At 40.4% G+C, this 16,333-nt stretch overlaps 1 protein-coding gene across 1 annotated transcript in view; it reads left to right on the plus strand.

Annotated features, from left to right (window-relative positions):
- The window catches only part of plxnb2a.1 (plexin b2a, tandem duplicate 1), a 231,712-nt gene that overhangs the window by 90,561 nt on the left and 124,818 nt on the right, over positions 1–16,333 (plus strand). Inside the window, exon 3 of the mRNA XM_085436803.1 lies at positions 376–428. The gene's annotated coding sequence lies outside the window, so the exon portion shown is untranslated. The remainder of the gene's footprint in view (positions 1–375; positions 429–16,333) is intronic.

Below are 16,333 nucleotides of genomic sequence, written 5' to 3' on the forward strand. Positions count from 1 at the left end.
TGCCAGCATAGAGTCATTAATAACTCCACACGAGGGAGATGATCAGGGTAAATATAGACAAAGTACTAAAAGAAAAAAAAATAATGGGGAGGATTTGTAAGGAAAAGTCTGGATCGTTGCCCTTAAGCTCCTCAGATAGAATCGACAAAAGAAACACGATGCAGTCCCTGCAGTCCTCAGGTTTAATCAGGAACAAATATGTCACCTGGATTTGACCTGTAATCCTAGTGCAACCCTCAGGCCAGCCATTCATTCCTTCAGTTTTCAGCAAATCCAAGCTGTGCTGTGAGATATCAGATGACTAATGGCCTCTGCTCTTTACCCAAACAGGTTTTTTATATATAACTCGAGTCATGTTTTTTGTGCTTCTTTCAGGAGACTGAGGTGATTGATGTCACCAGGGATCAACAGGCCTGAACACTGAATAAGTAAGAGCTACAACTGCTGCTGCCTTTTATTTTGAAAGCCCTTTCCATTTATTGTGTTGCCAGTTTTTAGAAACTACTCCTGCTCTTTTATTCATTCCCATCCATTCCTATTTCTGCTCATTTCTCAAGCTCCCCTTCACCCCTCTTCCTCTGCTGGGGGTTTTCAGGAATGCCATTGGCTGTTTATTTTGGCAGATTCAGCTGCTCATGTGTTTGTGGCGTTGGTGGGAGGGGGCTAACGGGGTTAATTGAAGGCTTCGGGATGTTTTTAAGAAATGAATTCCTGCTGAGACCCCGCTGACCCTCAAACAAGCACTCTTCTCATATATCAGCCAATTACTGACACTCTACACACACCTTTCTCTGGCTCTGGTTATGGGACTGCTTTCTATAATCTGCTTTCTCCATCTATTTTCTGAGTTTCCCAGCCGTCCAGGATCTGAAAAGTGAAAAACATCAGAACATTAGTATTCTAATTCTCCACTAAATTCTGAGAGGTTAGGGCCTCAAGAACTTGGTGAGTTTTAGGTGAAAGACTTTCCTTATGAGCGCCCTCATGAGCTCAATCTTTAATCTTTAACCTTTTGAACAATCTGACTCAACAAAAGTTTTCCACTTTCTGAAAGTCTCCTCATTTCCAGCTCTAAAACTCTGATTCCTCCTCTCTGGGTCTCGGGCATGAAGGATGAGGATTTGTTTAGATGTCAACCGGACAAGCTTGTTAGAGGTTTTTTGGGTTGATCGGAGCGGACCTCAGCCACATGTCCCGACATGAACCAATCTCAGCTCTACTTTTCATTCTGGGTGGCATCCAGCATAGTTCTCGACCGCTCCTCTCCAGTTTCAAATTGGACCCCAGAGGCCCCAAGAACATTAGTTTTCCCCCAGTTCAGTTCAGTGTTATTTACACTGTGGCCAGTTCCAAACAGAAGGTGCTAACAAGATGATGGCGACAACAAGTTTGTGTACTTAGGGTTTTGCATTTTGGCTCGATGATGGCTGTCTTACCCGTTTTGTTTTTTTGTTTTTTGTTTTTGGATTTACTTGTAGAGCTGCCCAGAGTTAAATGTGAATAAACGGCTCATTCTGGAACAGAGATTGCTTTTGTTGGATCTTTTGTAGTGTATTTGTGCATTTTTGCTGTTTTTGTTTCCTATTAAATGGAAAGTCCTGACTAGATTTTTGAAAAGAGGAAAATGTGGCTTCATTGGCCCTGAAAGGTAAAAGCCTTTTGAAGCTGTGAGTACAGCCAATATCTCACACGGTATAAGAGAACCTGGCATCACCTAAAATTTATCAGACTATGCCTAAAGTGCTAAGCGAGATATCTGCAAATAAAAGTGCAGAATCTGTAGGTAAGAGATGGGACTTTTCAGTTTCCGTTTACACGAGTAATCATATTTGAGAGAAACAATTACTAACATGCAACTCCTTTGCATAGCATCTTGCTAGCGCGCCAAAAAGCTGACTATTGTCCCCAGAGGATAAGCCAGCACAGCTTCGATGGCTTCCCAGAGAAGCTGTTTACTTTGAGATGTCTCCACTGAGGGGGAGATCATTTAACACGGGGCTTTAAATATTCTGAAAGCTTATTATGTTTGACATCTTTGGAAACTTTAAAGGATGGCTTTGTGGAGATTTAAAATTTCTGCCGTCAGATTCGGTAGCAAGGCGGTCGCGTTTAACAGCGCTGCTTTTTGTCCGAGAGTCAGCCGTGTTGGTCGTGTCGATGGGGTTCGGCTGCATGTGCAGCAGCTACAGGCCGCTCTATTTTAAGAGTGAGGTGTTTAGCATATTTTTACATCAGCACACTAACAGTCTTTCTCTGTTTATATAATTATGTCCTCTTGATGGCGGCTCATCTGGACCTGATTCAACTGATTGTTTCAGAGGCTTTTTGCACCCTGCGGAGAATGAGTGGACCGTATGCTGATAAAATACTGAATGTTTTTAAAATAGTTTGATGTAAGAGTTTAAATATATCAATTAGTGAAATCATTTATCAGCTCTCTCGGTCCAGATACGTTGCTGGGGTGGGCTTCAGAAACCCATGCTGGACTGAAATGAAACCTCTCGGTGTGACCGGTTGATTTAAATGGTCGTCTGATCTGAATGACTGCTTTCTATGATCTGCTTCTGTTCGCTCGCAGTCTGCCAACTCATATTATAGCGTGCCTGAGTGTGTGTGTGTGTCTGCCTCTCCTCCGCTTCCCCTTCTGTCTTCCATCCATCACCGTTTTCCTCTTGCCTCCATGTTCTCAGTCTCTCATTCCCTCGGTGTTATCCACTGTGTTTTTTAAAGTAGTTCTTGTTCCCATAAACAGCTCCATTTTCCCAGCCGTCCACAGCGGCTTGTTCCTTGTCACTCTCTGAGATCTTGAAGAAAAGCAAATACAAGGAACCATGTTTGGCTGACTTTTAAAAATATCAGCTTCTCATGGTCAAGTTATTATCTGATGTGACCCCAGTGAGCCGATCAGCCGTGCACTGTTTAGGTTTATTTATTTTACCCTTTGCTTTTGTTCAAACTGCAGTTATTTGCAACCTCAGATATGAGTACAAAACTTGGTGCACTATTAATACGTTTCCGTACGAGTCACAATCCACCAGGGGAAAAAAACGAAAACTTTTATAGCGTTTAAAGACGTGTTTATTCAGGTTTTTGGATTGGTAACCTGTTCCCTTACACTTCTTGTAATCTAGTAAGCACTGGAGCGATGAAAACAATAAAAATAAGCCGGCAGTTTTAGCCTTTGCAGTTTGTTGTCGCTCTTGTGAGTCTGTCCTCATTCTAAAAGTGTTAAAAATGAACATGTTCATAGAGTTTAGAAAATCATTCCCAGTCCTGCGGCCAGCTGTTATAACAGTGCAGACACTCATCTAGTAAAGGGGTACAAATGCTGATGCTACATGAAAAAGGCTTTTTTCACTTAAAATAATCTCTCCTGATCAGGTATGTAACTGTGCTTTACCTGAGATCAGACACTGCAAACGTTCATGGTTTCAAATTGTTGTTCTGTCTTCTAGTGTTGCAGTAACACTTGTATTTCATAGCTCGGGCAGTAAGAGTACAGACTGAAACTCCTTCCTGCGTTTCACTGAAACTGCTATCAGGATTTGTTAGGCTCAGCGTGAACGGCTCAATATCGCAAATGATGGCACAGCACAGCAGACACATGAGTGCACAAGTAGAAATGCAAACAGTGACATTGCCGAGTGCAGCAGGCATTCAGGGCACTGTAAACCATCCAGTCAGGGAATGAATGTAAACAGAGGCAAACCAGGAGGGTTATGTGACAGTGACATATCAGCAGGATCGAGTTACAGCTATCGTTCATAGTTTACCTGAATGCTGCAGAGCATTTACTCATTTTGCTTGATGTGGTTAGCCGAGTGGAGCTGCTCAGACCTGTTTAAAGCATATTTAGTTCAGTTTTGTCTATCAGAAGAATGGGTGCGTGTGGTTTAAAAAAAATAAAATAAAACTTAATGTCCTTTTTTTCATAAAATAGCCATATGATGTCAGATTATTACACCCAACAAGATTCTCAACATTTCTACTGAATTTCTAATTCTTCTATTTGGCTGAATCTGTTCTAACTTCAGTTTCCTGAGGGAAAAACAAAAGTTTGACCAATAAGCATAGACTTGGAAGTCTTGTTAGTAAGAGTTTACAGAGAGTTAAGGTTAAACTTTCATTTATTTTAGGCCATTAAAACTTTGCGAGGTGTTGGCTCAGTGACTCTGTCTCAACTTTTAAAACTTTTTTTTTCCAAATGCACCCAAACAGACACACTCTTGAGCAACAGTAAAACTCACAGCATCTTTTCCCATCAACCCCCTGCTGCAGTGTGTTTCCTGAGGCCGGCTGCCACAGAAAAGACCCAGCAGATGGTTCGAACAGTGGGGTGCAAGTCGAGGCGAGGACCCCGTTTTAGCTGAGGTCACTAGGGCCTTGGGGTGCGTCACAGAGGCCCCGTGTCGCAACCATAAAGCATCATGAAATGAAATCCACCTCGGCTGGAAGTTTGTTGGAAACAGAGATTACACACACGTAAGACGGGTTCTTATACTAAGTGCATATGAATGGAAAAGTAAGGCAGTTAAATTGAAATGAGTCTGCAGTGGCAATTTAACAAAAGTGTGTAAGTAAGAAGGAATTTTAACCAACTAAATGTGTCAACATTTCAAAAACTTTAAACAAAACCTAAATGGATCAAATATTTATCTTGTTGTTGCCATTTTCATTTCAGCTTTGAATCAAGTTATAATTACATGATTTTGCCAGTCAGCTGTCAGCTAGCTCTGCAACATGAGACTTGAGTCTTAAATAACTAATGATCTTCAAATATTTGTGTGGTTTTGTTTTGTTTTTTCTTTGACAAGAACACAGTTGCTAATAATAGAGTTGATTGTTTCTGACAAGGATTTTCATGAGCTTCAGTGAATGTTTTTTTTTTTTTTAAATCTCAGAGCATCCCTGATAGCGCTGAACATTTGGACCTCATGTGCCACACTGGGTCTCAGTCACACCTTGTATGGGCCAGATGTCAGCTGTGTTGTGACATTTGGCCCATGAAAAATTTGGCAGCGCTGCAAGTGAGACCTCAGTGCCAAAAGTAGTCCAGATTAGACTCGGATGTGTCTGCTGTCTAGGATACTGGTGCCAAACCTCGAGACATTAGAAAATATCAATATTGTCAAGGAAGAAGAGAACCAAAATATACACTTGTTGGTTTTACTTTTGCGTCTTAAATGTGGTCAATAAGAAGTATTTCTTTCTCATATGATCAGTTCAGTTTATTTTTTTCACAACAACAGTTGACTCAAGGTGCTTAATACTGTAAGGTAAAGATGCTACACTAATATAAAGAAAACAGAGAAAGCCCCAACAAGCAGATGAGCCCCTATGAGCAAGCACGTGGGCGGCAGTGGGGAGGAAAAACTCCCTTTTAAACAGAAGAAACCTCCTGCAGAACCAGGCTCAGGGAGGGGACGCTGTCTGCCGTGTCCAGTTGGGGGTGAGGGAAGGGAGACGGGGCGGTGTTGTAAGTACTGAGTGGCACTTTAATCCTAAAGTTATCATCCAGACTGGCTTCAGTTTAGACAACAGAATTCAGAGCTCGGTTTTAATAACTGACCTGGGGTCTGATTTGAGGGTGCACATGGTGTGGATGGTTTTCCACAGTGGAAAGAGTTGTGCATCATTTTGTTTGCTTTTTTGCCACATTATGACATTTAAAGTTAACCTGCTCTGAAATCAAAGCTGACATACCCGGTCACAGCCCCTCCCTGAGCTCAGGTCTGCTGGAGGTTTCTTCCTGGCAAACAGGAGTTTTTCCTTCCTGTTGTCACCAAGTTCTTGCTCATTGATGGTCTTTGCTCTTTATTATTGTGTTCTATTGTTGCCTTACCATATAAAGCGTCCTGAGGCAGCTGTTTTTGTGATTTAGCGCTTTATAAAAGATATTGAATTGAATTTACCATGACATCAACAGCAAAATATAATAAAGGCTTAGATAAATGTAATGCACCATTCAGACACAATTATAATAGCTTCAGAAGCTCTGTTGTCCAGCCATGAGTCAAAGACAATAAATCCATCATCATATAACCCATACTAAAGGTCTTCAGTATCTGCAATTGTATTTACACATTTTCTTGTGTTAAATCAACTTCTTGTTGATTTATGCAAACAAACGAGCACAGGCAAACTGATAATTGAAAATGTGGTTTCGACCTCAAGGGGTTAATTGTCTTGTTTTGCTTATTTTAGATGAATGCCTTTCCTGCGATTAGCCGAATATAAAGGCCAGCCTTTGTTTTGCCAGTCGAATGCTTTCAGTGTGAAGCAGCAGCAGGAATTATTTGGCTAGCATTACAGCAGTGACTCAAGCCCCTTTTAGACGGGCACTCCTCTCTATTGAACTGACAGCACATAGACTTGTCTGCTTCGTGTCTGAATGAGTCCAGTGATGCCGCTAATGACCATACACAATCAAGGAAATCATTATATAAAAACATTCTACTTCTCATTACTGGATCCATGCGAGAAAAAAAGCATCTCTTTATGTTTTTATTGAGTAAAACTGACCAATTATTCACCCATTGAGCAACACTGTTCATATCAGTGGCATCTTTAATAGACACACGATGAGTTAGTAGATTAAGGCAAAAAAATCTTCCAATACTGACCTACCTGATGCCACATCAAACACCTCAATGATTAATGTCCCCCGAGCGTCGCTGGAAACACAATTTTGTGTGTGTGTGCAACAAAACTGTGAGTTGTGGAAATCAGAAAAAGCTTTCAGCGACTCTTCTCTTTTTCTCGCTGCTATTAATCATCTTCATCGCTTCATCACTTACTTCATCACGTCTTCTGCTGGAGTTTTAGATGTGATTCAGGCAGTTTGTGTGTTTGTGTGTCTGACCGACTGTTGTATTTGGGTTTAGTCCCAGAATTGTTGCTCTGCGTGAAATTTGAGGTGTGCGAGTTGGACCGGGCTCGGGGTTTTTTTTTGTTTTTACACACACACACACACACACACACACACACACACACACACACACACACACACACACACACACGAATCACTCCACCTCTGCCAGCGCTCAGTGTGTGTCCGTCTTTTTCATTATTTCCCCTTAATCAGCTCATTAATTCAAAGCCTTAATGATATAGAGAGACTGGGGAGGATGTGAGGAAGGAACTAAGGAAACAAGGGAGGGAGAAAAGACTGATGTGGAGGAACACTACAAGAACGGACAGAGAGAGAAAGGAAAACTTGAGACTGATGGAAGAACGCCAAGATAGATGAAAGCTGCAAAAGAAAGGGCAGAAAAGAACAGGAATGGAAAAACAGGAGAAAAAAGTTGACTCGGGGAGAGTGAACGCTAAAGAGACTCAGAAGGCAAAGTTGATGACTTGGAGCAGACTTTTATCAGCTGCCAACTGGTGCTGTGGTGTGTTTATGTGTGTGGTGTGATTGAATAGTTTCAGGTTTGCTGCCAGTGTTTTAGCGTGTTCAGTGTGTGTGTGTGTGTGTGTGTGTTTGGAGGGTGTGGATGAATGGATCCCCATGTGTGGTTTTTGTGTTTTCTTTTCTGTGTAAGCCAGCAGAGTGTGGCTTTAGTCTCCTCAGCATGGTGGAAAGCTTTATACTCTTTCTTTTAGTCACTCCAAGTTTCTCTGGGATTAGTCCAGAGAAGAAGAAAAGTTGCTCAGCCATTTGTTTCGTCAACACTGAAAAATAGTGTTTGTTGTACTGATTCTTTTCCACGTTTGACTTTACCCCCTCAAGTTCCTTTCCTGCTCCTCCTTTGTTAGTTGAACATCTGGTTATAGCTTTGTGTCATCCATGAGATACTTTGCTCTGCTGTAAAGTGTCCTACACTTGATTTGTGTTCATGGTGTTAATGTCATGTTATACATTATGGAAAGTTTCTGGTCTGTGACATTGTGTCCAGCAAAGAGATCTGTTACATTTCCCTGACAGATGGGGAGAAAAACCAGTTTCATGTTTTATAGTGCTGTACTGTGCTGTATTTTTACGGTGTAACAAATATTCTTAAGTTGTAGCAAATTGCTGGCCGACATATTTATCATGTAACAGATTTTCTATTAAATTACAACAAAGTGCTGTCCTATGCATTTACAGTGTAAAGGAAATCCATGTTAAATTACAGAAAAGTATTAGTTTAACGTGTTACAGTTTGACAAATATCCTAGTTACCTTGCAGTAAAACTACATATTTACAATGTAACAAATTTCCATGTTAAATTACAGTAAAGTTCAGTTCAATGCATTTAATGTATTTACTGGAACTACTGACCTGAGAATTTGGTTTTATTCTGAGGTTTTGATTGATGATGGTTCTACACACGTACAATATTACAAACTTTATTGTACACTAACGTATATATGATATAAATGTGCATGGATGTACATTTATATAGTAGATTTTTTTTGTGTTGAATTACCATAAAGCAATGCTTTTTATACAGAGTTTGTAATAAATTACAGTACAGGGAACATTACTGTAAACCAAAACACTCCTGAGGTCAGTCAACAGAACAGAGTGAGCTAATTACAAGAGCAGCTCTAAGGAGCCTAAATGGCCAGCTTCAGGAACAGGCACACTGTTAACAGAGTCGTTGTTAAAGGGATAGTAACTTTAATTTTTTCAAATGTTATTCATGGAAAGATATGCCAAAATAGAGAGCCTGTAAATGTGTATTAAATATTCTCTCTACTGTCCCCGAATGCAGTTTTCTTTGAGCGTTTAAGCATCTTTGAGTACTTTTCCATCAAGTTAATGAAGCAGAAAGAACAGAGATGCTTCCTCATCTCTGTGCATATTTATCACAAATGATTTCAGAGAACGTTGAAATACAAATGTTACCCCTTCCAGTTTGCCATAGGATGTTTCTATTTCTTCCCATAAAACGAAACATCTGAACTATCTGTTGTTTGCTGTTTGTGGCGGGTTGAGCCAGCCACTGTTATCTGGCTCATATTTGACCCATAGAGATCAATTAGTGTCACACTTTTTATAATGAGAAACTAAAGAGGATGGTTAAGAACCCATTATTAGTTATTATAATTCCTCATGTGTCGTTTGACACTAATATAGGTACTAGTATAGGCCAGTGTTGTGCAGAAGTGGAGCTTGTGCACTGCTGTTAGCATATAAATGTATTTTAGCAGTTGCTTATTTTCTTTTCTTTTATGTTGAGCGCTGCCCCTCGCCCATGCCTGTGCACCCAGAGGTGTCAGTTTTTGGATGTCAATGAATATATTTATTGCCGACTTGTGCGCCGTCCACAGCAGAGCTTTGTTGTTACCCACCAAGTATCGACTTGCCATTCTTTTGATTCCCGTTTGAATACAAAAGGTAGCTGAATCAGGGATACCTGCAGCTCATTTTTATTATACGTGGTCTTTGAAATGCTGGGGACAGAGAAGGAAGAAGTGAGAAGTAAAGAGACGAAGAGGAGGAGAGTGCAAGGAAGTACTGAAGCAGACTTTCTAAGCTGCCGGCTACATTTAAGCTTTTATGGACAACAGCAGGGACCCTCCCTGCCTCTGATGGCTTTAACAGCTTACCTCACTCTTCTCCACAGCCTCTTTCTCTATTATTCTCTTCATTTTCAACTGCCAAAGTGAAATCTGGCTCCGTCGCAACAGGTTCAGGTTTAATGTCTTTCACATAGGGAGTTCTGCGGAGCTTCACTGAGTCATCACTGTAAACAAGAAAAATCCTCTCCTGCTCACAGCGAAATACTCTTTTATTTATTTTTTGAATAAAAAAATAACAAACTAATATTTGTGCCTTTAGTCTTCATGGGATTGAATCATGATGTATATTGCACTATTGCACTGCCATCCATAGTGCAGCAGGAACTTTTAAACAACCTTAACCCCTTGAGCCCTCGGCTATTATTTTGAATTTCCGCCTGAAAAAACATACCCAGATTCAATCTGTAGAAGCTGCACAACCTTAAGGGCAGAATAAACAGCCTTGGGCTCTGTGGATAAGGGACATGTTCATTTTTTTAAAATGCAGTAAGTCTGCATAACACCATCACTTGCCATAAGTTAAATTAGAAAAAGTCTATGAAAAAGTGTTTTTGCCATCCCCTAAACATAAATCTAAATTTATAACAATGATGCTGTTGAACCTTTTCAAACATTTCCAATCCACAACTCTGCCAGATTTGATTCAACCGAAATGAGGCACAGCATTGTTCCATCCATCATCTCCACCTCCTGACAAGTAATCTAAATGTTAAATCCCGGTAATACTCGTGGCTCTCTGCATACAAAACACTAATCAGGCGGTATGTCACTTTTATCTCCAAATATACAGTAGCGTTTTTTTTCTCTCACAATAAACACACGGACACATTGTTTCACTTAAGTTTCACTGATTTCGCTGTCAGCGTGGAAGGCAGAAAAACCTTGCAAACTCAATTTAGTTACCTACCGAATGTCCATTGTGAGTTTTAATCACTCTTATACTATCATCAAGGCTAATAGACGGGCTCTTTATCTGAAAGTAAGCCAGAAGACGTTTTATTAACCCCAGCACTGATCACTAGAAAGCTCCAGAAGGACCTCTTGCACTTCTCATCTCAGGGCATCAAATACATTTTGTCAAGGTGCAAATTTGCTCAAGGACAAGGTGTCTTTCTGTATTTGCACCTTAGCACACAGAGTGCAAGAGGCAATATTGGTAAGAGGCAATGGTCCTCTTTGAAGGAGCAGCAAAATCCACTTAAATAAATGAGTGGCAGTGGCATAAATCACAAGACTGTCATTTCACTTTGTTTGTACGTGCTACTGATATCTACTTGATACGGTTCCAGTCTCGCAAAGCTCCAACACTTTGAAAAAAGATGCTTAAAGTTGGCCACATTTATGGCGATGATAATGACTTATAATCCTCATTTTTCTGTCCTGATAACGTTGGGGTGACATTTTTTCTGATTGTTTGTGAGATTTCAGTGTTTGTTCATATTTATAACCTTACTGGATCTAAAAATTAGATTTTTATTAAATATTCTTTGTAGGCTACAAGGTGAGCTTATAACTGAGCATTATAATGAAAGCAATTTCAGTAGCTACATGTCTGATAAGGGCAGTGAGTTTAAGAATGTTCTGGGCACACGCTGTTAAACATTGCTTGCATTCTTGTCCATCGTAAGCAAATATATCTGTCCTCGGAGAATAGAGGGTTTTTTTTCAATGTGGCCTGTTTCCAAGGTTAAAATCTGAGCTGGTAAATGATGAATGAAAGGACAGAGCTGTGTTTTATACAACAATATCCAATATTTGGTCCATTCAGAGTCCATCGAGTCTATTTTTTGCACATCATCCGCAGCCTGTTTATCCATGGTCATGTAGTTTGGAAGGTTTCCAAATATGGACCGCTCATCTCTCCTTCGTGGCGCCTTTGATGTTTGACTGACGGGTCATTAATTAGCTCATTAGACTTCAGAGATTGGATGACCTTTGTATATTGGACGGCGTAAGGAGACTTACAGGAGACGCCCGCCATCTGGCTGGGTTTGGCTTTGTTTTTGCTGGCATAAACGCTGCATGACAAAACATACTGAAGTCAGCTTCAGCAGACGTGATCACATGACATGACATGCAGACATTAAACAGCAGACATGTTCATGTGAAAACACTGCACGGTGACTCTTGGTAAAGTGTGGCTTTTATGTTAACTGTTTAGTACAGTGATACTTTGCGCGCACACACACACCGTCAAAATTAATGAATTACGATGTCACAGCAAACACAGAGAGCAGGGGTGCACACGTACAGCTCGCACACTCTTGCACGTGCACACAGACCCGTGTACTGAAAGCGCATAGACAAATCAAGCAAAATGACATGAAAAAGATGATTACAAACACACACGTCTGTCTGTAAGCACTTCTCCCAGATTCCTACCCAACTCCTGCAGGGTTTTTGCACATGTGTGTGTTCATGATTATACGTGTGTGTGTTTTCTTCTCATTCAGATATTCTTCGGAAGCATCTGCGAGGATTTAATGAAAGAATAAAATTATTCTCTCAAGATTATCTTCGCTTAGAGCTATACATCCGTGTGTGTGTGCATGTGCACATGTGAACAAGAGTGTTCTTCTCCCATTCAAATATTCAGACATTTCCAAAAGCTTCAGCAGGGATTGAGTAAGATAATGGAGCTACTTTCCTAGATATTCCCCCCTCGCTCCTATCCTACTATCTCCTTCTCTTCACCCCCGTATTGCTACAGGCTGCATTTTTAATCTCCTGGATCATTTTGATCTCCTGAATCACTCACTGTCATCATTTCGAATTAAACCATTTTGCTGCTCATCTGCTGTGTCTGCGTTCCTCTTCGGGGTTTTTTCTTTCCCCTCCACTCCATTTGCCAGCATTGTGCAACTGAAAACAATTATTTTCCAACTGAAAGTGCTTTCCTTTGTGTTTAGTTCATCGGGCTGTTTGTAGACCCTGGAAAAGTCTTAAAATGGCTTTAACAACTGGCTCGAGACTGTTAAAGAGCTTTAACAAGGTTAAAGTAGAGTGTTTTTGGTCCTAAAGTCTGTTTTCCAATAATAAAGTGCGTATAACAGTGGATCTGGCTTATTTTTGTGCTTTTGTGAAGTAGTCCCTGATTTCTTTTTCTAGTTTAGACCACATTAACAAGCAGTTAATAAAATTTGTAGTCCAGTTTCAGATGTTGGAATGTCTCCTTCAGCAATTCACATTGAGATACAGTGTGGCCTTTGAATACAGTCAGTTACACTATATAACAACACTCTGCAAATATAAGTAGGTCTACCTTGTGACAAATAATCAACAGAGCAATAATCAGCTGCCGATGAGTCTCTCATCCTGTCTTATTTCAACTTTATTGTGCTGGTGAGCTGTCGGCAGGGATGATCTTCATTCTGCTGTGCAGCCTCAGTAAGCCAAGTGCAGCAGAACAAATACTTCTGTTTAAAACTGCAGAGGGGGAGACTGAACTACAAGAGACTCTCTGGAAAGGCAGCTGAATGATATCAAAGACTGCCACAACAGCAGCCGGTCAGCCTCCTGAAAAGACGACATGAGGTGGGCAAAGACTGGGACGACGCAACTGAGCTTTCAAAATAAAAGCCAGGGGATTGTCTTCTGTTTAATCAATCAATTCATTGAAAAGGTAAAAATGCCAAAAGTAGTCACCAAATCCAATTTGTCAGCCTTTGGTCACTCAGAGAATGGTTTGATAGAGGTTTCTTCCTGTTGAAAATGGAGGTTTTCCTTCCCACTGTCGCCAAGCGCTTAATTATAGTGGGTTGTCTGGTTGTTAGTGTTTTCTCTGTATACAGTCTGTACCTTACAATATAAACTGTTCTTATTTGGTGCTATCCATCAACCAATCTCCATCGGCTTATTGAACTGAAGCTGCCAAGAGGTGAGAGGCTGGGTACACCCAGGACTACAATAACCAGCCACACTCACGTTGACGCTTAAGTCTCTCCTGGGGACTCGTTTTTTCGGGCTGTGCCGACCAGGCCCCATATTCACGAAGGAATATTATTTATTTCCCACTGCTGCTGTGAAATAGTCAAGAATGGAAAAAGTTCAGGGTGTAAAAGCTACTGTACACGTATATAAGATGAAATTTGAAGTTGCTAATAATTCATTGTAATGTTTGCTTCATATTTTATTTTTCTACAGCCCTGTCTCTCTGAGCACAACGTTGTTTTACTACATTCGAGCATTTTTTTTTCCATTTGCTGCCCTTTTTTAAAAAGAAAAAAGGGAAAAAAAACATTTATTCTCTCTCTCTCTCTCTCTCTCTCTCTCTCTCTCTCTCTCTCTCTCTCTCTCTCTCTCTCTCTTAAAAACAAGTAAGCTGCCAGAAGTGGGATTTGTTCTCCTTCAGCAGGAGAAAATATTTTGCTCAGTGTGAGATGTTGGTCTTAAAATCAGTTTGCTACCAGAGCTGTGATGCCTGGAGGTGACTGCTCGGCCGTGTAGAAAACACACCAGCAGCGCTCTGAACGCAGGCAGCAGGCGGCGAAATCGGGGGAAAATGTGATGTAAATAGTTTTAGTCGCCAGAGACGCTTTGCTGCCTTTAAATCTTGCCGTGATTGGATTTGGAAAGGGAGCGCTAACAGACTCTTATTATCAGCAACCCGAGTAGATGGCCGTGTGTGTGTGTGTGTGTGTCCTGAAGCCACCTGATAGCTAAGCTCTGATGGGTTTTTGTCTGTCGCCAAATACCCGTACACTTTCCCCTTGAAATAAATTGCAGAGTAAAGGAGGTGGACTTCATTCGCCGTCTCCTCGACGTCTTGCTGTTCAAAGTCTCTCGGGCTCCTCTGACGTAAACCAAACCCCGTAGAGAAGAGAAGCCTTTGTTCTCATGCAGCGCTTCTCTGTATCACAGCTCATCAGCAGGACCTCCATTAAAGATGAACAGTGTGTCACTGGTTGCATAAGAGGCCTGAACCTGTTTCAAAACTGAGTTTGCTTTGACAGTTGACAAGTTTGCAGCTCAACACGGAAACTTGAGTCTTTTATTATTTCTCCCGGGGCCACAGGTGGCCCTGAACCCTGAAATGTTTTGGTACCTGTCAGTAGTTCACCATCAAAAAACCACTGATCCTCTGATAAATGATGCATCTGACTGCTCTGCTGCTGTAATATAGTGAAAATCCCTCTACTTTCAGCAAACTTCCCTAAATTTCACTCCGTGCACATGAAATATGTTATTTAGGAGTCTAAATGTGAATAAAAGAGTTCTACTTCACATCAGGTCCTGAAAGTTACGTTTTCGATCTTCTACACCGCATTCCCTTACGTTTAAAACTAGCACTCGTTTGTCCAAAAATTTCAAAATGGTTCAATAGAGCATTTATAAATCTTTTATCCTATGAGCCCTCTGCTGGAGCACTCATAGTTTGGCCAACACTGATGTCACCAGGTCAAAAGAAGGATGGGAATTCGGTATGGATAAAAGACAGAACCTTCCATAGTTTAACCCTTTAAGACCTACCATAGAACCAAGTTCGCCAGAGCTTATATTATATTTTTACATGCTGTGGAGACATTTTTGGGAGCATTTCAAGTTGCTATACATCAATACAACCATTATAGCCCAAACTTTAATAATATGTCTGCATTAGGTGCATAGTAATTACATAAATTGCAAAAAAGTGCAATAAACTACAAAAAAATTGAAAATCGTTTTTGTTTTTTTAACATATATTTCTAGTTAGAGAAATTTAAGAGGCTTATCCCTCAAAACTGTAAATACAAAAAAGTTACACAAACTAGTTTCCCACCACAGGAAATTTATTTTGAGTGTCTTCATAGTTTTATTTTTGAAATACACCAATTTTTATATACTGCAGGAAAAACGAAAATAAATATTATAGTGCAAATTTGCAAAATAACAGCATATGCATCAAAATAAACTATTTCCAGCAGTGCAATATGAGTCTTAAGCATCCCAGAAACGACACAGAAAGTCATAAAGTCAAACATAACTTTTTAAAACACATAACAAGTAAAACACAAGCTCATAAGGCCCCGATCGTAAAAAAACTACATTTCCGCAAAATGACGTCACTTCCGGTTTCGGGCAGGTCATGCGGTCATGTGATAGTTCGCGCTGATGGACGTAGGAAGTGTTACAAACAGCTGATGGATCGGCGAAGCGTGTTTCTGGAATATCATGTTTTTGTTGCTGCAAGTGATTTTTATGCAGTTTTTGCAAAGCTATATGTGGAAGGAAACTGTGACCTAGGACAAGCTGATGGCATAAGATGTAAGTACAACTCCTCCAGTTTCATATGCAAAAAAAATTATTGCGCTAGCTTACTTGGTTGCAGAGCTACCGGGATTTAAAAATAGTTACGCAAAACAGAGCGTGCCCGCTCCGATCGGCTGTAAAGGGTTAAACACACTTTTCCTCAAACTAAATGTCACCAAGCAGTTGATCTGTTACACTTCCTGCTGTTATGACCATACACTTGTTTTTGTTTTCAACATTATCATAATTTCAAACACATGCCCTTCTTCTTCCTCAAGTTTAGATTTGTGGATTTGTAACTTGAAGCTCCATGTCAGGAAGGTTTGAGTAGTTTTAAAATGCTTTTGCATTCACAATGGAAATGCAACTGTTTTAATCAATTTTCTATTCTTTTGATCCGTCTACCCTAAAAGCTGTATACAGTTGCTAATGTCATTCAGGGAACATACAGGAAGTGATGAAACTCTTAGAATGCTCATGAAAATACAGCTACAGTCATGAACCAAAAACTCAAGTCAAAGCTGAAATATCTTTAGCCTGCATTATTCCTAATGGCCAACAGGGGGCGACTCATCCTATTATTGTTATTATTAA

The sequence above is a fragment of the Copadichromis virginalis genome, linkage group LG17 (assembly GCF_057382275.1).
Source record: "Copadichromis virginalis isolate Kocher_CV1m ecotype Utaka linkage group LG17, C_Virginalis_male_GT1.1, whole genome shotgun sequence".
NCBI lineage: Eukaryota > Metazoa > Chordata > Actinopteri > Cichliformes > Cichlidae > Copadichromis > Copadichromis virginalis.